Source organism: Mustela erminea, chromosome 14 (assembly GCF_009829155.1).
Source record: "Mustela erminea isolate mMusErm1 chromosome 14, mMusErm1.Pri, whole genome shotgun sequence".
In the NCBI taxonomy this organism is placed as follows: domain Eukaryota; kingdom Metazoa; phylum Chordata; class Mammalia; order Carnivora; family Mustelidae; genus Mustela; species Mustela erminea.
The window spans coordinates 48,128,082-48,146,925 of NC_045627.1; the positions used below are offsets into that span (position 1 = coordinate 48,128,082).

General features: G+C 40.3%; 1 protein-coding gene across 5 annotated transcripts in view; it reads left to right on the plus strand.

Moving 5' to 3' along the window:
- The first annotated feature begins 875 nt into the window (after window positions 1–875).
- Window positions 876–18,844, plus strand: part of CCSER2 (coiled-coil serine rich protein 2) — a 189,201-nt gene continuing 171,232 nt past the window's right edge. For 2 of the 5 annotated variants that reach the window (XR_004278992.1, XM_032314150.1), the window contains exon 1: window positions 876–1,132. The gene's annotated coding sequence lies outside the window, so the exon portion shown is untranslated. The remainder of the gene's footprint in view (window positions 1,133–18,844) is intronic. The other 3 variants (XR_004278991.1, XM_032314147.1, XM_032314144.1) reach the window with 3 other exon arrangements.

Sequence of the window (18,844 nt, forward strand, 5' to 3'; positions counted from 1 at the left end):
GATATTTCCCCCTTAATATATATACTATATTTATAACAGTAATCAATATAACAGTAGAATTCTCCTTAAACGTCATTTGTTGCAGTCGATCTGTTGGTAAGTGTGGCCCAAAGGGTTTCAGTGAATTGCTAGTCTATTTGCCATGTAAGTGCAGCTTTCAGGCTTTAACACTCAGCCAGACCTCGGAGACCTCCAGGTTAAGAGCACTCACGGCAGAGCTAGCCACTGAGAGGGAAAGGAACGGAAGAAGGCCTGTGGGTGATGGAAGTTCCAGGGGAGAGTAGGAAAAAATTCGTGGCAAGGGGAACCCAGATTGATGGTGCCATGGAGATGCTGCCGATCTCAGCACTTGGGGGTACCTCTTCCATCCCCTCAGCCTCCGCAAGACCCGGTGTTTTGGTGTGGTAGGTTAGGTGTGTGGTTCAGGCGTGGCCCCTGAGCATGGAAGAGCAGGGAACAGGGATGGACACAAATGCTAGAGATGCTCATTCCACTGAAAGGTGGGAGAGGAGCCCACGTCAGACCTGAAGCTCAAGCTATTAACTTCTTGGGTCAAGAGGAGGAGCTGACAAGTTTGACCGCGGTGTAGCAGCGAATGTTGTTAGTCCAACGTGCTGGCTAAAGCTGATGTCAGCCACGGGGTCCGCGTCACGGGTTCAGCCTAGCAGACACCTGAGTCAGGGGGCAGAGAGGCAAGGTCAGTGCAGAGGGAGGTGGATCCCGAGGTGGGGGCGGAGCCTGGGAATGGCCAGCGCGGCGGGGGGGGGAGGCGGGGCCAGAGGAGGGATGAGGCCGGAATCAGGCAGCGTGGGCGGGCCTGGAGGCGGAGCCTGGCCCCGTGGGGTTTGCGCCTGCGCACGGGGGTCCCGGGAGGCGGGGCTGCGCGCGCGCGCTGCGCGGGCCCTGGAGGGCGGAGTCCAGGGCGGGCGCAGGCCGAGGGAGGGGGCGCGGTGTCTCTGGAGTCAGGCGCTCCCTCAGGCCGCGGACGTGATGCTGACTGCTGCTGATCCGGCGGCGGGGCCGGTGGGGATGTGACGGGCAGTGCTTCGCCTCACCTGCGGTCCTTGGGCCCGTAGGTCACTGGCGGCCAGCAGTCGGGCCGCGGCGGAGGAGGCAGCGTGACCTCCGCACGGTGAGAGTGGGGGTCAGGAGGGAGCCGGGGCCGGAGTTGGGGTGGGGCGGGCGCCCGCGACAGTCCAGGGCGGGGGGCGCGTCAGGTCGTGGGCCCAGGCACCTGGGTGAGACAGTGACGCTCTCCGGCCTCCCGCCCTCCCCGCACCCTCTCGAGCTCCCCACGAGCTGCCTGAGGAGGGGCGAGCGTGGAGCCTGGAGGCCGGACGCCCCCCTCTCCCGGGCTGTGACAGGCGCGCCGGGGGGCCTCGGGCGCGGGGCTGTGCCTTTCTCTCGTAGGAGGAATCAGGGCGAGGCCAAGTTACCCTGTGATTTCAGAGCCAGGATGCTTGTGAGGTTTGACAGGGGAAAGTACCCGGTTCCCCTGAATGACGTTTTTTTTTTTTTTTTTTTAAATTATTGGGCCAAAACAAAGACACACCCTGAAACACATCCTGAGATCAAACTTTGGTGGACCACACCGTTGCCATATAGGTTCAGATGCTCCTTCTCTCTCCTTTGACATCTCCTGTTTTTATACGTATATTTGGTTTTTATGCTCCCACTTTTTTTTTTTTTAAATCAAAGTAAAAGGAAGAATGATTCCTTTGAGGTAGTCGTCGTCGGTAGCTAAGCTTGAGTTTGAATTTCAATAATTGCAAATTCATCTTTGTAGGCTACCCAGCCAGTTAGGCTTTCAGGTCCAAGACTAGGCCTTAGCAGTGTGGAAATTACTGATGCAGGGACTCTTCGTGGTCCCAAATTGTAATGTGAATGTTTTGCTCCCACTGGTGAGATAAAAATTGAGCTTTAGCCTTTTCGGAGTCGTCATTTGAGAAGACATTCCTTTTCTCCTTTTTTTTCTGAGCATTAAAATGTAATGGAACGTATTAATTATGCCAGTTTAAAAAAAAAATCTTTTAGACTAGTTTAAAGATTTTAGTGGTGGCGCCTCTTTAACCAAAAGGAATTTAAGATACCCTTCTGCTCAAAACATGTCTTATCTGCAGTCAATATATGATAAGTATTTAAACATTCCTGAGCGGTTTGCCTGAGGTCAGTCTTCTCAGACATTATTACTGTTTACTTCTAGTGATTATTATAGCTCTTTAGTATTATTTCATTATTTTCTTTAGTGTTCTCAACATTGACTTCAAAGAATCTTTAGGTAAAAAAACACACACTTTCTTGAACCCTTTAGCCATAATTCATACTCTTTTACTTCAGTGTGGTGTTAATATGCCCTAGTGAGAAACTGCTAAAAGACATCCTGAGGGCAGGAGCTTTCCATTTAAAACAACAGCAACAACCAACCACTTATTCTGTATTTCCATATTGAGGCCTGCATTTTTTTGTTTGTTGCTTTGACTCAACTCGTTTGTGTACTGGACAGGGGACTTTGCTTCCATCAATGACTCAGTATAGGTAATTGAGTCTGTCAATGACTCTACATTATCTGTGTTTGATAAAAGTCAAAGTCCTTCACAATTTCTGATAATTTGTGTTTCTGATTTCATTTCCACCATCTTCCCTGCCATTCCATACAAAGACTACTTAAGAGTTCTCTGAAGATGACTCTTTCTTTGTAATTTTACACTGTTCTTCTGTTGAGAATTCTTCTCTCCCTAGTAAACAATTTGCTTTTCAAGACCTACTGAAAATGTCACCTCTGAAAATGGTCCAGACATCTTATCCCCCTTGTCTTGACTGGTCCAGTAGCACGTCATATATTCTGCATTTAGCATTTGCTAGTTAGTAATGATTTGGTTAAATGTCTCTCTCCATAAGACTTTTAGGTTTCTTCGGAAGGACCTTTGCAACTCTAGCATGTACTGTTATGTGGTACAGGTACTCAACTATTTATTGAATACATTTTTGAGGAATGCTCTTAATCCTGAATATAGATTTAAGATAGGCAAACTTTGTTAACTATTTCTTTCAATATCAGAAAACATGGAAAAGATGGATGTGCAAGGTATTTTTAAATTTCTAAGAACACAGTCAAAATTGTTCCTGGTTGGGAATGAAACCTCAGTTATGACAGCAAAAAGCCAATACATTTTATGATGCAAGGGTAAAAACGGCAGGGCCAGTAAGGATTGCTGCTTCATTGATTTTAGGACTTTATTTTGAGGCAAAGTTATTTGCCTGAGGTCATGCAGGTAGAAAGGGACAGACCTCGGATACAATTTTGACTCTCTGTATTTCCTTTGCCCCCAGTTTCCTAATTCTAAGTTTTAGTAATTGTTCTACAATCTGAGTGGAAGATTTTGAGAGTCAGACATGTATTAGTAAAGGGAGTCAATAAATAGAATGTTGAATTTGAAGGAATTAATTAGTTATTTGGTTCAGATGTAAAATTTTACCTATTAAACAACCAAAGCTCTAAAGATAAGTGCCTTGTTTGAGGTTTCTTAGGGTCAGTTTTACCCCACATCTCCTCACCTCATGGTTGTGTATTTTTCATTACTTAATGGTGCTTTTTGGGAAAATGAGGAAGCTGCCAATTTTCAGAGGGAGAACAAATCAGCTTGTATTTTCTCCCTCCATGAATGCTTAGCTGCCACTCTTTCAAACGTAGAGCCCTTGAGTGGTGAGAAACATGATTATTCATTTGGGGATAGAGGAGAAACCTGACCGTAATTACTGCATTGGCCAGATAGTTTTTAACCTCAGTGCTTGGGGCCCTCTCTCCAGATGCCACATAACAAGTGGCTCTGCTCACCATATGGAGATCCCACATACAGTTAATTTTGATGGTAAAATGAGATTTTAACATAAGGTTACAGATGGTTAGTAACATGGCTAAAATTACATGTATGGCTAGTCTGTATGTGAGAGGAGCCTATCTGATTACTCCTCTGGGATAGGTTTTTTGGGGGAAAAAAAGGACAGTTGTGGTTTTTGCCTCTGAAAAGCCAGTTTTGAAATGTGTATTTATTGTCGTGGGTCTGATGAACTCCATCAGGCTTTTTATTTTACAAACAACTTCATGATGAAGAAATAAGAAAAAAAAATGTTTAATTTTTCTTCTCATTTAATTCTTACCATGTATCCGTGATTTTATACTATATTCAAAGCATAAATATAATGTTTAATATTTGTTTTCACATTTAATGTTTTCTTTTTGTTATAATTTTTATACATTTAAGTTATACAATGTTGCAGTGAATTGAGTTATTTATTTTTAATAGTTGGACATCCAAGTTGTTTCTTGTTTTGCAAGTAATGCAGTTATTATATAGCTGTGCTGTTTTGCTTCTTTACTTTAGGCTAATGACCCAGGAGGGGGAATGACAAGGTCAAAGGATATGAAGGTTTTTGTCACTTTTGAAAAATATTGCTGAATTTATTTCCAAAAGTTTTTTTAAAAATTTATTTATACAGCCTCTGGCAGTTGGTTAACCAGTTTCATCAGACTTTTACAGCTTTTTGTTTTTTAAAAGTTTGGTTTTTAGGGGTGCCTGGGAGTCTCAGTCAGTTAAGTGTTTGCCTTTGGTTGAGGTCATGATGCCCGGGTTTTGTGATCCAGCCCCACACTCTGCTCCTTGCTCAGTGGTGAGCATGCTTCACTACCCACCCCCCACCCCGCCCCATGTTCTGTCTTTCTCCTTCAAATATAAATAAAATTAAATCTTAAAAAAAGAAAAGGTTTGTTTTTTAAAAATAGGTATAAGGGCATCTACTGTCTAACATCACTAACCACAATAGAAAAGCAAATGCAGTATTTTTCTAGTTTTACCTTCTCCTTTGTATGAATTGTTGGTCTCTTGTGCCTGAATTTATTGGAATCTTTTTACCAATTTTCATTAGCGCTTAACATCATGAATATATGAATCTCTTAAAATATGTATCTGATCTGTTTTGTTGTTATTATTGTGGGTTTGGCAGTTTTCTAAATTATTAAAATCACTGACTTACAAAAATTTTTGTGATTTCGTCATTTGATTGTGATGTCTAAGAATAAATGTCAGTCCACCATCTATCTGATATACATTTTTATTTTCTTAAGTTTCTAGAGTTTGTTTTGTTATGTGTATATATCTTTAGAAAATTATATATGCAATTGAGTTTGAATTTAATTTATGTGAATTTTATATGCTAGAGAATCACATTCTTAAAAATATCTGAGTTTCTGTTGATAAGCAGCTACTTTTTTCCTTCCTGAACTTGGATAGGAAACAAAACAAAACTAATCTAGTTTTTTTTTTTAAATAAATAGGTACTTGTTTTTAAATAAATTATAGTAAATTTCAACAAACGAAAATTTCAGGAAAGCATACTTTGGTTAATTGAAGTTTTTGTTGGTTCATGGTTAACCAGAAGGTCATTTCTCATTTAACTCTTATTGTTAATCATTCTAAAATATATGAGAGTCAAACTTCGGTAATCTGCTTCCTTTGAGGAGTGAGACATTCTAGATAGATGAGCTATCCCAGGGTAGTAGTTAACATCGAGTGAATGCTGGATACTGTGCTGGTACGTGGCATTGAGTTGCATACTTAATTCCCAGAACAACCATGAGTAGGTTGTTTTCTTTTTTTTTTTTTTAAAGATTTATTTATTTGTCAGAGAAACCGCGAGCGAGAGCGAGCACAGGCAGACAGAGAGGCAGGCAGAGTCAGAGGGAGAAGCAGGCTCCCTGCGGAGCAAGGAGCCCGATGTGGGACTCGATCCCAGGACGCTGGGATCATGACCTGAGCCGAAGGCAGCTGCTTAACCAACTGAGCCACCCAGGCGTCCCAGTAGGTTGTTTTCATATCCTCACTTTGCAAATGAGGAAACTTAGAGAGGTAAAGTGACCTGCCAAAGGTAACACAGCTAGTAAGCAGTGGAACTGGAACTCAGTCTGCCTCCTTTTTTTTTTTTTTTTTTTTAAGATTTTGTTTATTTATTTGACAGACAGAGAGATCACAAGTAGGCAGAGAGCCAGGCAGAGAGAGGGGGAAGCAGGCTCCCTGCTGAGCAGACAGCCCGATTCGCGGCTGGATCCCAGGACCCTGAGATCATGACCTGAGCCGAAGGCAGAGGCTTAACCCACTGAGCCACCCAGGCGCCCTTCAGTCTGCCTACTTTTAAAAGGCTTTGAAAACTGTATTATCTTAATTTTTGTGCTAAGGATTTGAACTTTATCTTGTAGGCATTGGAAAGATATTAGATGTTTCAAAGCAAGGGGATAATAGGATATGTCTTTTAGGGAGTTGGCTGATGTAGTGGTGTGGAAATATATTGAACTGTTTTCTGATAGGATGTGGTTGACTAATAGGTCATATGAGAAGGGAACCCTGAAATGCAAAGTGGGTTTGGAGATCAGGGGATACTATGGAAAGATACAGGACTTAGTAAGTCACTGACTTACAAGAGTGTGGGAAGCTGGAGTGTTGATTTGGAAAATATGAAATAGGGTAATGACAGATGAATATGTACTTCCAGCACGTCATTATGTTTCTCTCGTGGCATTGACTATGATGTATTGCACCTAATCTAGTGACACATCTACCTGCCCCACTGGATTATGTGCTTCTCAAGAATAGGGACAGAGTAGAAAGCATGATCTAATACAGAATGAGCTAATTCAGGAAAATGGTAGAAGACTGAATTGGGGGTGGGAAACACCAAATCACCTAAATCAAATAGTGCCTGGAGGAAGAGGAGCTCTAGAAAGTGACAGCTGTCAGGGAGGAGCAGGGAGAGCAATCAGTGCCAGACTGAGAGAAGTTTAAAGGAGAGGGAAGTACTTACAAAAGTAAATACAGAATGCTACTTCAGGCTACAAACAATTCTAGTTGTTGTGTCCAGTGTGATATGCTGATGACCTGCAGTTATATATAGCTCAGTTGTCTATGTTACTTTTTCCTCCCATACCTTTCTCAGAGTATCCTGTGGTTTCCTGCTTCTTTAAGCTTCTAACACTTGCTACTGGTGCTGATGCTGGGATGTGACATACCCTCTGGAGAGCAACCAGTCAGAAGTCTCCTTCCTTTTTAAGTGAGTTGACAAATCAGAGTATGTTAGGTGTAACCTGTGAGTTTTCAGCTCTTCTCTGCTGAGTTGATTGCTTTTCAGTGTTCCCCCAGTTACTTCTCTGGCTTTCAAGACTTCTGATTGTTTTGAGATTTAGAACCCTTGAGAAGACAGAGGATTCTTAAAGACTGGATGCTTGAAAGCTGAAGTTTTTCACCTGTTTACTTTTCCATCTTGACCAGTTTGAATATAGTTGAGTCATCTTGGAGGATTGTTGATCTTAAAAATGCCCCAGGACCATCATTCCAAATAATTAAGCATCTCTGTTCTCTTTGTACAGTCCTCTTTGTACAGCTCTTAGTTATCTAAGGTGTAGGAGCTTGTTTGAAATTTCCTTGGTCAGTTCCAAGTAACTTACTTCGTATGACTGGTTTTCTTTCTTTCATTTTTAAATATTCAGTTAATTTATTTGACACAGAGAGAGACAGTAAGAGAGGGAACACAAGCAGGGGGAGAGGGAGAAGCAGGCCCCCTGCTGAGCAGGGAGCCCTAGGCAGGGATCAATCCCAGGACCCTGGGATCAAGACCTGAGCTGAAGGCAGATGCTTAACCCACTGAGCCACCCAGGTGCCCCATATGACTGGTTTGCAAAGAGCTATTTAGAGAAGGAATTTGTGTTTGATTTCTTCTGCTTTTATTTGCTTCAGAGCATCCTTATTCTTCACTCTTTGCCTTCTTCCCAGTTTTCATCTGGCTGGTTTCTGTACTTGGTAAGTATAGTAAGGGGAAAAGAGAAAAAAAAAAGGATGATTACTTTTCTCTTCCTTTCTTTGCTGTAATTGTTACCACACTCTTCACCACAGTCACTGCTCCTAACTGTCCAATTTGTCATGGCCCCCTACCCCATATCTTCAGTATGGGAATGGGAGATGCAAGACCGCTTTTTAGCTGAGGAATGCTGGATATCTCAGGGTTTTGGTCCTTTTGTAATGTGATATATCATAGTAGATGCTTTCCATTCCCTGGCAACCTACCTCTCTTTAAATGTTTATTTTATTTATTTATTAAAAATTTTTTTTTTATTTACTTGACAGAGATCACAAGTAGTCCTACCTCTCTTTAAAATACAAAAAATGAATTTAGGCTCTGTTTCTTTGAATTGATTCCCATTCATTCTCTCTCTCCCTTCTTTTCTCCCTCTCTCTCCCTTTTCCTCTCTTCTTCCTTCTCTCCTTCTCCCTCTCTTCTTCCTTTCTCTCTCTGTTCTCCCCTCAGCTTCCTCAAATATATCCCTGCCCCCATACCAAGGCCATAATCTTGATGACAGCCCCTAGAGAATACACTAGGGACAGCTAACTCAGGCAGACACCAGGAGGTACTTTGAGTTTTGTTGTCATCATATTAATGATATTTGGTTGGAGCCTGAGTGCTTTGGGGAAATTTGAGAGCTTTCTCTGACCATTATGTCTTGGCAGCCAGTGCTGGGTTGGCAGTTACAGTTTTCTCTGACAATCATAGTTTAGAAAAGCAGGAACTATTTGTAACAGCTATTTAAGTATAGAGTGGGTCTGGTGATGTTTTGGTCTGAGTTCTTAGGCCAGGTTATAGGAGATATATCCAGGGAGTGGGGAGGCAGAGGTGCCTCTTTTTTTTTTCCCCTTGTTTTTCCTTTTATTTTTATTTAAAAAAAATTCCTCAGATTTATTTTCTCCATTTCATGATTGCTTTTGGCTATCAGCATTTTCCCAGGCCCTGAGAAGTTCTGCTGTATAAAATCCTCAATCCAAGCTTTCAGACGAAATACTGAGTCTAGATTTTCCTGATTCATGCTATCCATCCATTCAAGAAATACCCACTGAGCCCTTGCTAGTAATAGTGCAGTGAAGAGAACACGTTTTTTACCCCTGGGGAACTTTCATTCTAATGACAAGATACAGAGAATAAATAAGTGTATATATAATATGTGGGTTATTATAGTGCTTGGAGGAAAAGCAGAATAAGGCAGCATGCAAGGGGGATACTGCTGTGTTATATAAGATGGTTAGAGAAGGCTGCAGTGAAGAATGGTATTTGAGCAGTTCTAAGGAAGAAGTGAGATAGTGATCTAATTTATGCAGGTATTAGAGGAGAGAATGAGGAAGATGAAGTGAGTGCGAATATCGAATATCTTGTAGCTGAAGCATGCTTGTATTGTTTGAGAAGGGGCGGGGCGCCTGGGTGGCTCAGTGGGTTAAGCCGCTGCCTTCGGCTCAGGTCATGATCCCAGGGTCCTGGGATCTAGCCCCGCATCGGGCTCTCTGCTCAGCCGGGAGCCTGCTTCCTTCTCTCTCTCTCTGCCTGCTTCTCTGCCTACTTGTGATCTCTCTCTGTCAAATAAATAAATAAAATCTTTAAAAAAAAAAAAAAGAAAAAAAAAGGGGCAAGTAGAAATGCACACTGAGGGGTGTAATTAGTGGAAGATGAGGTGGGGGGGCCACAGGTGGTGCTGGGGGAGGGGTACATGATTGATCATATATGGCCTCGTAGGCCAGTAGGACTTTGGCTTTCACTGTGAAAGAGGGAAGCACTGAAAGCTTTTTGACTTGTTTTAAATAGACTTCTCAGGGGTGCCTGGGTGACTCAGTGGGTTAAGGCCTCTGCCTTCGGCTCAGGTGATGATCTCAGGGTCTTGGGATCAAGCCCCACATTGGGCTCTCTGCTCAGTGGGCAGCCTGCTTCCCCGTCTCTCTCTGCTGCCTCTCTGCCTACTTGTGATCTCTGTCTGTCAAATAAATAAATAAAATCTTTAAAAAAAATTTAAATAGACCTCTCAACAGTTATGTAGATAATATCCAAGACTAGGTATAATGAGATTGTTCAGGAGGCCCCAGCAGCAATTCAAGGTGGGAGATCATAGTGATTTTTGGCAGGGTTTGGGGAGAAGCGTTTACAATTTGTATACATTTGGAAAGCAAAGCCAACAGCATTTGATGGTGGATTGGATGTGGCCATTTGTTGGTTTTGTCCTGAACAGGTAGAAGAATGGAGTGGCCATTTACCAAGCTGGGGAAGACTTCAGGAAAAGCAGGTGGGAAATAATGGGCTTAATTTGGATGTGTTAAGTTAGCAATTAAGTGGAGATAATTGTCCAGACAATGAGGTATACATGAGTCTGCGATTCAGGCCAGAGGTCTGGGCTGAAGATAACATATTTCCAGTCACTGACATAGACATAGTGTTTAATACCCTAGGAACTGATTAGGATAATCTAGGAAGGAATTGTGGCTGGAGAAGAAGCTCAACGATTTTGCCTTAGGTTTCTGTAATGAGCTAGAGCTAAGAGAATAAGAGTAAGAAGCACTCCATGAAGAAGGAGGAGAATTAAGAGTGAATGGTATCCCTGGAGCCAGGTAAATGTTTTAAGAAGGAGGGAGTGAATGAATAGCTGTGTCAGATGTTATTAGATCCAGGACTAGGATATGATGGTTAGATTTAGCAATACGAAAATCACTGGTGACTGAACAAGTTCCTGGTGGATTAATGGTGATGAAAACTTTATTGGAGGGGGTTTATTAGAGAACTGTAGGAGAAGACCTGGAGACAACTAATTCTTTCAAGGAGTTTGCTATAAATAGAAGATAAGAGAAAGAGGGCGATAGCTAGAGGGGATGTGGAGTCAAGGAATTGTTATTTTTTTTTTTAAAGATGGGTGCTTTTCTAGTATATTTGAATAAATACAAAAATATTTATAGCTGATGTAATGATCCAGTGGAGAGAAAAAATTAAGGAGCTATTTCTTTGAAAATAATAAATGAAATTAATTTAATCCTAATCTGTGAACCCAGGGCCTATTATTATCATATATATATGTCCTTATGTATTGACCTATTTCTTTCAAATTAAGACAGCGGCTAGGGGAGAGGAGTTAAAGAACACCTCCTACCTCCAATTTGGCAAATTTTTATCAGTTCAAAACTAGTTTTATATGTGAGTAACAAAGATTGTGTTTTTTGTTTTTTTGTTTTTTGGGCTTTTTGTTTTTGGTTTTTTTTGCTAACCTATTTTTGTCTGGTAACTTCTCCCTGTTAATCGTTTTTAGCAGTTTTGCACAGTGTTTTCCCTGTGGTTCTAAATTCTGTTTTGGTAATCTTTGTCCAATATGGTAGTTTTACTCTTAAGTACTTTTTAAAACAGGAAAAAAAATATTTAGTAAAAAAAATTTAAAAACGTAAGTGAAGTATTTTTAAGAGAAAGATTTGATGGCCATTCTTTTTCCTTTTTTTCTAATGTACCTGACCATGCTTTTTCTGTAATTGCTTCTGATTATTGAGTTGATGTTTGAGATGAGTTCAGAAACTTATGTTGAAAGCCCATATTACAGTTACATTACTTTATATGCCTCCTCCTGTGGTTCATTTATGTTTGAGTAAGTAGTTGTCAATATTTAGTGCTGAAGCATTAACTGAAATCACTTTTTAATCTTCATTGGTCTCCCTCCAGATTCTCATTCCTTAGCCACTTTTCCATACTACTGACTTTTGAATTTCTGAAACACAGATCTGATAAGGTCTTATTGTTGCTTAAAAATCTTTTGTGGCTTTCTGTTGTCTGTGGAAGTCAGACACTTTTTTTTTTTTTTTTTTTTTTTTTTTGCTTCTTGTCCAACTCCTGCCTACACCTGCACTCTGCTTCAGGGGATTTAGAATGCTCCTTATGGGTTCTAATGCATATTTGATGTTTCTTATCACAGGGTAATGGTGGGTTTGCTGTCTGTGTATAGAAAGTCCTTCCCTTGATGTGTCCCTTATCTTCTGTCATGGTTCCATGTTCCAATGTTCTTTGACATTTCTATGCTTTTGCACATAATATCCCTTTTTTCCAGAATACCATCCAACTCATTAACTACTTTGCTAAATCAGTTCATCTTTTTAAAAACCCAAATAAGGGGACACCTGGGTGGCTCAGTGAGTTAAGCCTCTGCCTTTGGCTCAGGTCATGGTCTCAGGGTCCTGGGATGGAGGCCCACATGGGGCTCTCTGCTCAGCAGGGAACCTGCCCCCCCATCCCCCACCTGCCTCTCTGCCTGCTTGTGATCTCTCTCTCTGTCAAATAAATAAATAAAATCTTAAAAATAAAAATAAAAATCCAAATAAGTCCCCTCTTCTAGAAAAGCTTCTAGGCATATTTTTACCATGCCTCCTCTACCCCTCTTCCATTGTATTTTTTGTTACCCGTATTCCTGTAACATTTGCAGGTATTTTGTTGTAATATTTGCTGTACTTTACTCTGTTTGCTGTGATGGCTGGTCTCCCTTGCCTCAACACCAAACTTATAGTCACTCAGTACATTTTTGTTGAATGAATGATTGAGTAAGGCAGATGATTATTCAACACTGACCCAGTTTTGATTGACCCATTTGGTTGGACTTTTTACATCAGTTTAATTTATAAAGATCATACAAATGAGCAATTCTTTTTTTTTTTTTTTAAGATTTATTTACTGAGAAAGAGAGCGAGAGAGAGAGAGAGAGAGAGCGAGCAAGCACAGTCTGGGGAGAGGCAGAGGGAAAGAAAGAAGTAGGCTCCCTGCTGAGCAGGGAGCCCAATGCGGGACTTGATCCCAGGACCCTGGGATCATGACCTGAGCTGAAGGCAGATACTTAACTAACTGAGCCACCCAGGTGCCCCCAGATAGCATTCTTTTTTTTTTTTTTTTTAAGATTTTATTTATTTATTTGACAGAGAACACAAGTAGGCAGAGAGGCAGGCAGAGACACAGAGAGGAGGAAGCAGGCTCCCCGCTGAGCAGAGAGCCCGATGTGGGGCTCGATCCCAGGACCCTGGGATCCTGACCTGAGCCGAAGGCAGAGGCTTTAACCTACTGAGCCACCCAGGGGTTCTTAAAGAAAGTCACATACAAAATGTATTAGGAAGTTAAATTTTATTAAATATTTATTCTTCTGGGCAATTAATGAGATTTGTTGATTTCATTATATATCTCAAATCTTTTTTTTTTTTTTTTTTTGGTCTGAATATCTGAATATTTTTCCTCTGGTTTTGATTTTTTCTCTTTGATATTTATATTTGGTTATCCTTACTCACCCTCTCTACCAGAAACATATTTTAAACTCATTGTCTGAACTTGATCTTGACTTCGACTAGTATTTTCTGTAGTATCATCTTGTAAGTTACTTAAGTTTCTGTGTAGTATTTTTAAGTCTTACTTCTGTATCTTTTTATTACTGAGTTCAATTCTAAATCAACAAACATTTTTTGGCCACTTCCCTTGTTCTGATTTGTTAGTACTAATGATGAGAGGCTGAATAAGAGAAGGTCTCAGTCCACAGGTTATTGTTGTACGCGATCGGTATAGTAATAGTGAAATATCTAGGTCACCTTGGGAGTAGATAATTTCTCTTTTTTATGTACTCTTTAATTCTTACTTTGGCTGCTACCAACCTCTTTCAGGCCCTAGATAATTTTAAGACTGCTTAATAGTTTATCTTACCTTAACTCTCTTGTCATTCCCGTTCATCATGAATGCTGTCATCAGATTGATTCATTGTCTTTAAAAGAAAAAAAAAAGCTACCAGTTTTTCTTTTTCCTGCTTGTGGAATAAAATCCAAAATAGAATACAATCTGGAATGCGAAGGCCTTGGCTCAGACTTCCTTTCTTCTCTTCTGCAACATGAACTCTCTATTCCAGCAAAACTCTTTTACATTCTATTCCAGACATGCCATACTTTTCCTTTTTTGCCTTGTTTGAGCCATTCTGCCATCCCAACAGTGTTGTTACTCTTGGTTCTTCTACTTACTGAAATTGTATCTGTACTTGGGTGTAGTTCCTAGTTAAATCTAGTGTGAACCTTTTAGAGGATCATGCCCATGTTTGTAATACCCTCTCTGTCTTCGTGACATCACTCCTGTTTTTCCTTTTTGCCTATTCTTCTTTTCTCAGCTGTCTTTACCGACCTCATTCCTAAATGGCTCATGTTTCCCATGTTTTCAATCTGACCCCTTTATCTTCATTCTGTCATGCTTTCTTGGAACACATGCTGTTTTTCATTATCTCCTTTGAATTCATTTCTTCAGCCCTGTTTTCATCTTGAGCACTCTAGTCCTTAGGTGAGCTACTTAGAATGCCCACCTGATTGTCTAGCAGAAAACCTGAAACTTAAAAACATCAAAAATTAACCACATATTTTTCTCCAGATTCATGTATTCCATCTCATTTTCCTGTCTTGGTTAATGATGCTTCCAGTTCCTCAGTTAGTCAAATTATAAACCTGGGAATCATCCTGACTTCTAATCTCCTATCCCTCATTTTCCATTAGCTGGGAAGTCTTGCTGTTGGAGTTGTTCCCCCTCTATTCCATTTACTGTTACCCTGGGCCAGGCTCTATTAACCTGAGCAGACCACTGTAAAAAGTCTCTTTAAAGTAAGTCTTCTGCCTGATTCTAGATATTGTATAAGAAGTTCATGTTGATTATATTTTGGAGGAATGCCAGAAGCAAAATTATTTTGAGCCTGCTTCCTTAGAGTAGCACCTCACCATGGATTAATCTTTGTGTATTCATTAAAGGTAAATTTCCTAATATCTCTATAAAATGGTATTGCTAAGAAATTACTTATGCTTTGTACAAGAAATTTATGTAAGGATTAGGAATATTTTTTCTAAGGGTTAAGGGGGAAAAGCAATGAAAGATACAGGGAGACAGAAACCTGGCTGGGACAGGTGCCAGAAATGATCTTATAGGACCTTTTCTTAACTAGAAAAGAGATTTTTAAGTTTGAAAGTAACACTTGGTGCTTTGTATCCAAATGCCAGTTAAAGAACAGTTAATTACAGAAGGATCTTGAGACTGCGAAAAGACAAAACTGAGAGCTTCAGTGTGGGGAATTATAAGCTAATATATTTGAGTAGTACTTTGAAGAGGTATTGTTTAACTGTCAGTTAATACCAAGGAGGGACTTTTGATATCATTCTTGCATGTTCCTGGAAGATACTGGGCTAATGTGCTGATGCTACAGATGTGGTACCATACTCACTACCTCTTTGTCATCTAATATATTTCATAAGCACAAGTCTGTTAGTATTCAATCATTATTTTCTGAATTCAGATATAGTAAAAAAAGAGCTCTTTAGTTTTTTTTTGAAATTTTTCTTGCTTTGCTAATAGATTTTAGATAGAATTTGTCTTGCTTGTAACATTTTAAAAAGTCACATTTGCAAAAGAAGGTACTTTAAAACTCGAGTCCTTTATATTCTTTTTTCCTTTTTTAAAATATAAATTTTAGATAATGTGCTTGAGTCCCTTATATTCTGAATGAGTTAGCATAAACTTCAAAAAATGGAATTTTATATATTGCAGATATTTTATCAAGTTATTAAGTGTATTTTTATTAGCTTTTGTTGTTACTGTATTGTTGATCTCTATTAATTTTCCAGTGGATTTCAGGTTTATGAGGCTGGCACTAGATTCTCACTTGGAAGTTACCTTGGAAAATCTATTCAGCATTCTGTATTGTAGCATTTTGAAGTTGGGGTGTGTGTATCATTTTGGCTTATACTGTTCTGCCTAGGATTCCTCTGTAGAGGAAAGAAAGGATAAAGCCTTCAGAGAGTTCTTAAGGTAGATTTTGAGCCAGGGTAGTAGTGTGTACTCCGGTAAGGAGTCCTGAAAGATCATGGTATGGGAATGGATCCTTGGGTAGTTTGGCATGAGCGGAAGGCAGGGTTTGTTGGGTAGTGGTAGGAGAGAACAGCTGCAAAAGAATACCACAGCCATATTTGGAAGGCCTGTAATCTTAGCTGTACTTGCTTATTATCTGTGTGTCTGTGAACAGATTATGTGATTTCTCCATATTTCAATTTCCTTAAATCTGCAAAATCAGAATAATAAAGATACCTGTGTTGTAGGATTATTGTGAGATTTATATGAGGTACTGTACGTACCTGGTACACAAGAGCTCAGTAGGTACCAGCTGCTACTGTTAGTACCGTTTAAAGGCTTTTTTTTTTTTTTTTTTGAGAGCCATTGAAGGATTTTAAGTTGAAGAGTGACATGATCAGGTTTATAATTTTAAATGTTAAGTCTGGGAAAAGCATAACGGGTGGATTAAGGGGAAGAAGCTGAAGGTAGGGAATTAAGGAAACATACTGGGAAGCTGGCTAGAGATGATAAGAGTCTAGATTAAGTGGTGTTGGAGGAGACAGGGTGAATTTGAGAATTACTAAAAATTGACATGTATGGGACACCTGGCTGGTTCACTTAGTTAAATATGTAACTCTTGATTTCAGCCATGGTCTCAGGGTTGTGAGGTCGAGCCCTGCTTGGGGCTCTGGGCTGGGTGTGGATCTTGCTTAGGATTCTCTCTCTCCCTCTCCCTCTGTTCACCCCCTGCCCAAAAAGAAAATTGACATATGCATTATATTCAATGAGTTGGGAAAATCTAAAGGGAACTAGAAAAGTAGCAAGGATGTAGACAGAGTACCCAACTGGGTAGGAAACACTGTATTCTTTCTTTCATTAATAGGAAAAGGCAGAAGAGGATGGTTAGAGGCACTTGCTCACCATTGCGAGGGATCTAATGGCTGAGCTCCACTGCCTCCTGTTCTCTAGATGGGACTGGAGGATTTGGGCAACTCAAGATGAGTCCAGAACAGTAACATTGGGCAACACACAGAGATATTGTGCCAAGTATCAGGAAGCTCTCATGAGTGTAGGAGAGACATGATGCAAGCCACAAATAGACCTAAAAACAATACTAGGCTTGAAACAGAGGTAGAGCTAATGTCTAAGGGACTGGAAGGAGATTTGAATTATGTTTGGATTTGAATCTCTGGGTTCTGCCCTTTCTAAGTGTTAAAAGAAGGTCAGGCCCTACTAAGGACTTAACTAAGTTTTGTTAATTTTACAAGTTCAGAAGTCTATTTTAAGCATTTGGTATTATGTATATTCTCATTTAATCACATATTCTTTGGCAAGATTAATTGTAGCATGTAAAAAATGCTGCCTTTTACTGTAAAATGATTAGTTTTTAATATGTTTAAGTTGAATATTCTTACCTTACATAATTTTACTTAAATACTCTTTGATAATAAACAACAGAGTTCTGCCTAGAATATTATGACATGTGTTTTCTTGTCATTGAAGTGTTCTTTGGATTGACTGACCAAATTTAGATTGTTCAGTAACTTTCATTTCTTCACTCCTTTTTTTTTTTTAAAGGTTTTATTGATTTATTTGATAGAGAGAGAGATCACAAGTAGGCAGAGAGAGGCAGACGCAGGTGGAGAGGGGAAGCAGGCTCGCTGCTAAGCAGAGAGCCTGATGCTGGGCTTGATCCCAGGAACCTGAGCTGAAGGCAGAGGCTTAACCCACTGAGCCACCCAGGCACCCCTCCTTAGTTTTCATTGAATGTTTTTTCTACATATTATGATAGTATTTAGGAATTGAAAAAACCCAAATATATTATGGTCCTTGTTCTCAAGGAGCCCCCTGTCTGGTAGAGAAAGTAGAACACATGTAGATAATGATTTTAAAAATAAAATAAGGTGACAATTGCTATACCCAGAGATATATGGGAGCCCCTCAGGAGAAGCACTTAATCCAGGCATGCTGATTCTCTAGTGAGCTTTATTGCTATCTATTACATGAGAAGCAAAAATATAAAACCTAAGAACTGTCATCTAGCAGTCTGGTAAAGATCAGGCCATAGGACTTAGTACATTCCAGAGAGCAGAGGTACAGATATGTCATGGGAAGTTATAAATTGCAAGAAACCTGTTACAGCTCTCCCTTCTTGTTATGCTCTCTTTGTGGGACTATTATGTATGCTTCTTGTCTCCCTGATGGAGACACTTCTCTTGATAATGGAAAAGACAGGATGGCTGGTTGAGGGGAAATACGTATGAGATAGGTTGAAAAGAATTAGAATTAGTTAGCATGAATAAGATAAGTATAGTACCAACTTAATATATTTTTTTAAATTTGGAAATAATTTCATACCAAGAGGAAAATTACAAGAATGAAAATAGTAGAAAGAGGGGCGCCTGGGTGGCTCAGTGGGTTAAAGCCTCTGCCTTCGGCTCAGGTCATGATCCCAGGGTCCTGGGATCGAGCCCCACATCGGGCTCTCTGCTTGGCAGGGAGCCTGCTTCCTCCTCTCTCTCTCTCTCTGCCTGCCTCTCTGCCTACTTGTGATCTCTACCTTCCAAATAAATAAATAAAATCTTTAAAAAAAAAAAAAAGAAAGAAAATAGTAGAAAGAATATTCAAATAGTCTTTTTTTTTTTTAAGATTTTATTTATTTATTTGACAGAGATCACAAGTAGGCAGAGAGGCAGGCGGAAACACAGAGAGGAGGAAGCAGGCTCCCCGCTGAGCAGAGAGCCCGATGTGGGGCTTGATCCCAGGACCCTGGGATCCTGACCTGAGCCGAAGGCAGAGGCTTTAACCCACTGAGCCACCTAGGCGCCCCTCAGATAGTCTTAATATGGGTGGCTCAGTGGGTTGAGCCTCTGCTTTCGGCTCAGGTCATGATCCCAGGGTTCTGGGATCGAGCCCCGCGTCGGGCTCTCTGTTCAGCAGGAGCCTGCTTTCCTTCCTCTCTCTCTGCCTGCCTCTCTGCCTACTTGTGAATCTCTGTCTGTCAAGTAAATTAAAAAAAAAAAAAAAGTCTTAATACAAATTCATTGATTGTCAAAATGTTATGTTGTTTATCATTTCCTCTCTTCCATATACATATATGTACATATGGATGTGCATATATGTCTGTATGCATATA